The sequence below is a fragment of the Cydia pomonella genome, unplaced genomic scaffold (genome assembly GCF_033807575.1).
Source record: "Cydia pomonella isolate Wapato2018A unplaced genomic scaffold, ilCydPomo1 PGA_scaffold_149, whole genome shotgun sequence".
NCBI lineage: Eukaryota > Metazoa > Arthropoda > Insecta > Lepidoptera > Tortricidae > Cydia > Cydia pomonella.
The window spans coordinates 43,978-49,997 of record NW_026907792.1 but is presented as its reverse complement, the minus strand read 5'-3'; positions in this window follow the sequence as shown (position 1 = coordinate 49,997).

The window sequence follows — 6,020 nt, the reverse complement described above, 5'->3', positions numbered from 1 at the left end:
TTATCAATTTCATCATTAATAACATAACAATAAATAATTCATTCTTTACAATCACACTTAATCCCACGGTGTTTCATCATTCATGTAGTCTTGTGTGCTATAATAGGCTTTAGAGATAAGCTTACGTTTTACATAATTTTTAAATTTACTAACAGACAATTCAGTTATAATATTAGGAAGTTTATTGTAAAATCTTACACAATTACCCATGAATGATTATAATGATATATACGCGGCTCGTTCAAGGTAGCGCCTATTACCGAAAAACTTAAAGAGAGTAGAATGAGGTGGTATGGTCACGTTAAGCGAAGGGACGAAAACTACACAGTGAGGAAGGCTATGAACATCCCAAGCAACCCCAAAGGAAGAGGCAGAAGACCAGCAACCTGGTGGTCCTGTGTCGAAAGAGAGATGAGGACATAAAACTTGAACACGCGGACAACCCAGGATAGTCTGTCCTGGCGCCAACGTACGAGGAGGCCCGATCCCAGCTGAACTGGGAAATGGGCTGGACAAAGAAGAAGACCTTATCATATTGTAAGTACAAAGTTTCAGAGCAATCTAGCTAATCGTTTTAAAATGAGTGCGTAACTACGTTTTTATGGAGAACTGAGCTTGCTGCGGACTATTTGTAAAGAATTTAACCCATCTTAAAAATGTTGAGTTCATTTCAGAAAATACTCGAATTTCGAAAAGAAGTGCAAAAAATTTGAACAAGCTTAATATTTTATTATTTTACAAAGCGCTGGTGGCCTAGCCGTAAGAGCATGCGACTTGCAATCCGGAGGTCGCGGATTCAAACCCCGGCTCGTACCAATGAGTTTTTCGGAACTTATGTACGAAATGTTATTTGATATTTACCAGTCGCTTTTCGGTGAAGGAAAACGTCGTGAGGAAACCGGACTAATCCCAACAAGGCCTAGTTTTACCCTCTGGGTTGGAAGGTCAGATGGTTTCGTAAAAACTAGTGCCTACGCCAAATCTTAGGATTAGTTGTCAAAGCGGACCCCAGGCTTCCTTGAGCCGTGGTAATATGCCAAGACAACGCCAGGAAGAAAGAAGAAAGAAATATTTAAGGCTGTTACCTAACCCGTGTATGGGATATACCTGAATTAACCCGTTTTCAAACGACTACTTCGCAAGCATCTTCTGTCAGAAGAACTTAAATAAGGTTCACCATCATGTATATGTACATAATTATATGTATTAGTCTATCTTTTATACATTATATAAGTAGTAGTATTTACTATTTATATATTTTTAATATTATTTGACTTCACGTTTATTTTTTTCCTTATTATTTGTTATTATTTTTTCCTGCACCAACATACACAAATGTCTCTGTTTGACCCAATGGTTGACTGGTAGAGAATGCCTTTTGGCATTAAGTTCGCCATTTGTAAATTTTTCTTTATGTGTGCAATAAAGTTTAAATAAATAAATAAATTAAATGATTATTAAATTTTAAAATAACTCAAGTTTTGATGATCTATACGGTAGGTAATATTAGTCTAAATACCAAGCTGAGTTATAAAGAAAATTTTGTAGTCCTTATTTATAACATGTCAGAAATACCACAAACAGGAGCCACAGCAGATTCTACAAAAAGCTTAACAGACACTGTTATTGCAATAAAGCCTTAACATACGTATAATGTTTCTGATCAGTATCAAATATCTGCCATTCGTAGGTACTTACTTAGCGTGATGCAGTTTCATGATATTAGTTGACATTTATTTATTTTATTTTATTTATTTCAAACATATTTCCATAACATTACAGTCGCAACCAATACGTCAAGAAATTATATAAATTAACAGCGTAAAACTACACAACAACAGTTGAGGGCCTAGCATCCATCATCTCACAGAATCTCAGGCATTCCCTTCTCACAGCCGCCCATCGCCACGCAATCAAGTCGCACTCCGGTGTTAATGTCAAGAGCGCATTCAATTGTGAGAGAGAGCGAAGCAGTGGAGAATTCATGCGCACATATGACAATGGCATGACTTTTATTTTATTTTCCTACTTCTCTACTGTTATCTGTCATTCATACATTCATGAACACGAATATAAAAACCTACATAAAAGGTTTGAAGAAAAGTCTATATTGTCTATTCCTCATAACAGAACTTGTGCTTTAAAATCGCTATAACGATACTGTGACTAATAGCTACCATCCTAACAAAATCAAATTTAATCCAGTTTCAAACTAAGTCCATTGCTGCCAACTTATAAAATATTCATTTGGTTGCATAGTAGAAACAATTGCTTCATAAGTCAGAAACACTCATGTGATACCCGTAATATAACAATACCGATAGACTACGAAGACCGCTTAGCGTCGCTTGTTAGTCTCCATAGGCTACTGGGGCCAAAATCGAGAAAAAAAACAGCCCAAAAATTTAATTTAGCAAAGAACATAGAGTTCCGTACCTTATAGGTAAAAATGGAACCCTTATAGAATTATTCGTACCTCTGATGTCCACCTGGCACAGTCTTTTTGTTCCGAAACTACTAGACCAATTAAGTTGAAATGTGATACATATGTAAGACTGTGAATCAGAGCCATCTACGTAAAGTTATTAAACTAATTTAACATAGGTACCATTTTTGCGGGATTAATAAAAAAATATTGACTGGATCCGAAACACTAACTTGCGCACCAAAACAAGCATTGTCGACTTTGGAGTCAAAACCGCCAGTCTAAAGTGGGACTGGGCAGGCCATGTCGCACCCACAGAGGTGGGCTAAACTACCCACGGACCCACTCTGACCCACGCTACGACGTAAACGCCGGCATGGTCGGCCTAAGTGTAAGGCCTGAGTGGACGCTCGAAGCGGAGCGTTCGGTGGGGCTTACCGCGTGACGTCGGGTTCAAAAATGATTTGAGCAGCGTGTACCTGCTAAGGCCGCTCCTATACGTTTGCATTACATGCACGCCGCACGCCCCGCCCCGCTGCACGTTCAACCCGAGCGTCCACTCAGGCCTTACACTAAGAGGAGATGGCGGGACGACCTGGACGCATTTCTCAGCAACTGGACGGATGCTGCAGTTAATCAGGAAGGTTGGAAGTCTAAGGGGGAGGCCTTTGCCCAGCAGTGGGACGCTTTATAGGCTCGTTAAAAAATGTACATGTATCTTCAGGGTTATTAGACTTATTAGTTTTCATAATCCGAGCTAATCTTAACTAGAATTAGTTGAGTAAATAGTTGGGACTACATATGAAAAGAATACAGTTATAGTTTGGTAGACGTCACATGGTTGCATAATATTCAAAACTGACCTTAAACGCGCGGAAGTCCAAAACCGCGCTAAAATAATCATCAGAGACAAACACTTGATAACGCAGTCGAGCAATGGCCTCCATTCTGCATTTTATCAGCACAATATTATTTGGATAAATTAACTACCCAACTCCAAACTAACATATGCACCGTTAAAACACCCGAGTTAAATAACACCTTAACACTTGACAATAGAGTTGTGATTTCTTCACGCGCTGTAAAATTCAACGATTTGCGAAAACGATGATAGTAAAGTGGGTTGACCGAACCAGATTTAACTGGTTTGTTAAAGGACTTATTACGTATGGATTTTATGACGTTTGGCGTTATCGGTTTTTGGGGTTGAGAAAGCTAAGGTTACTGGATTGACGAAGTGTTAATTAAGTATTAATGATTTGAGTCAGACCAAGATAAGTTGGGAGCGATTTTGATGGCCCAGATGGTGCAAGGGTTAAGTAAACGTCTAATTTCATAGAAGTTAGACGTTTAAAAAAACACGTGCACCGTCTGGGATATCAAAATCACTGCCAACATATCTTGGTCTGATTCTATTATAATGTTTACGTCATACTACTTGTACGGTATCGGAAGATAGAAAAACATAATTATCTAGCCAAATCATAAAAAAATTGCACGAGGTAGTTTTAATAATGTTGATTGTTTTTTGTTAATTAAAAAAAACTGCAAAATGGGATATAAAAGGGGGAAAAAGAGGAGACACATCCACTTGCCAAGTTGTTTCCAATTCTACTATCTTATCTACATGCTCAGGTTTCATGCTTTCTTCCAGATGGGACTATACTTTTGAAAATTATATCTAGAAATGAGCCAGACGGTATATATTTTGAAAAGCAACCCTTATAAACATTTCTTTGTCCGTCTGGCTGTCAAGGCCCTTTTCCTTGACAATGAAGGACTCAAGTTGAAATTTTTATTAAATTCTCAGGTCTGCTGTCCCTTGTAGCTGTGTCCGTTTAACGTAAATTAAAAATTAAAAGTAGGAGGTCCCGGGTTCGAATCCCGGCTAGGCCATTTATTTGTGTGTTTATCATGAATATTTGTTCCTAAGTTATGCTAAGCATTTATTTTTGGAATATATATAAATATATATCGTCATCTATGTAGTACCCACAACACACGCCTTATTGAGCCTACTGTACGGTTGGGTCGATTTAAAGATTGCCCGAAGAATAATACAAATTTAATTAAAGTTGTAATCGCAATTTGACAACTTGACAAGTATCCGTAATTAACACTGACATTGCAATTGAAGGCAATATGGCTCGTGTTGCCATGGCCGCTATCATACTACTAATTATTTTGTTACTCAAGAAAACGAAATTACATGCGATTATTATGATTAGATAATTGACGTAATTACAATGTAAAACAAAGGTATTCAATTGAACTATGATTTTTTTCTTTTTAATTGGTAAGAAGAGTTTGAGGACTTGTTATATTATTATAATCAACATCTTCTTTCCATCCTGTTACCCCTGCTGGGGTGTAGGGCTCGAACCGTTTTCTTCCACTGGCTCCGGTCCTGGGCCAGCTTGGGTAACCTCCTCCCATACACCCAACTCTTGCTCCACGGAACGGCGCCAAGTATTTTTTTTTTATAATCAACATAATACAGTAAAACCCGCTTAAGAAGACTGAATGGTTCACGTCAAAATGCATCTTAAGCAAGAAAATGTATTAGGGTAGACCGAGGCGAATCGAATCAGAAGGCGAAACGTATCGCAAGACGAATTGGATCAAACAAAAAAATCTGTCGATATTAAAAACATTGCCTGTTTGTCGTTGTTCCTTCTTCCTTGGTCCTTCATTGTTGAGGATCGCGACCATCTAAGATGCTCCATCTCCATAGTGTGCGATCATAAGAGATTTGGACGACCGGTTTGGCCTAGTGGGTAGTGACCCTGCCTACGAAGCTGATGGTCCCGGGTTCAAATCCTGGTAAAGGCATTTATTCGTGTGATGAGCATGGGTATTTGTTCCTGAGTCATGGGTGTTTTCTATGTATTTAAGTATTTATAAATATTTATATATATCGTTGTCTAAGTACCCTCAACACAAGCCTTATTGAGCTTACTGTGGGACTTAGTCAATTTGTGTAATAATGTCCTATAATATTTAAAAATAATATTTTAATATTAATATTTATAAGTCATATGGGACACGCACTGCATGTTGCCGCCAAGCACCCTCTTCGCGGCATCAGACCATCTCGTGGGTGCTCTTCCTGGCGCACGCCTGCCATCCATTTGACCCAAGATAATGTGCCTTTCTAGGTCATGCTATTTAGACCGCATGATATAACCAAAAAAGATGAAGCTGAGTGAGTTGGCGTCGCTGTGTAAGATAAAAGGCATACAGTGCAATGTCAGTGTGCTCATATCAGTGCATTTTTTTTTCCATCTTGATCCTATTCGCCCTGTGATCCGATTAGCCTCGGTCTAAATACCTTAACCGTCAAAATCTTGATTAGTATGCAAAAACCGCATGGTAGGTTTAATACATTGGCTTCGCCTCTCCGTGCGAAGGTGCGAATCGCTCGACAGTTTGCGCTTTCGGAAGGAGATGTGGTGCGTGCCTCAGGGTATGCCATACCGAGCTCTGTAGTACCGTACGGATTTTTGTTCATAAATGCGGTTCGTCGTGCCCATCAGACTCCCTCTGGTCGCATAACAACTTTTGCCGTATTTTTTATTGTCATAACACTTTATGC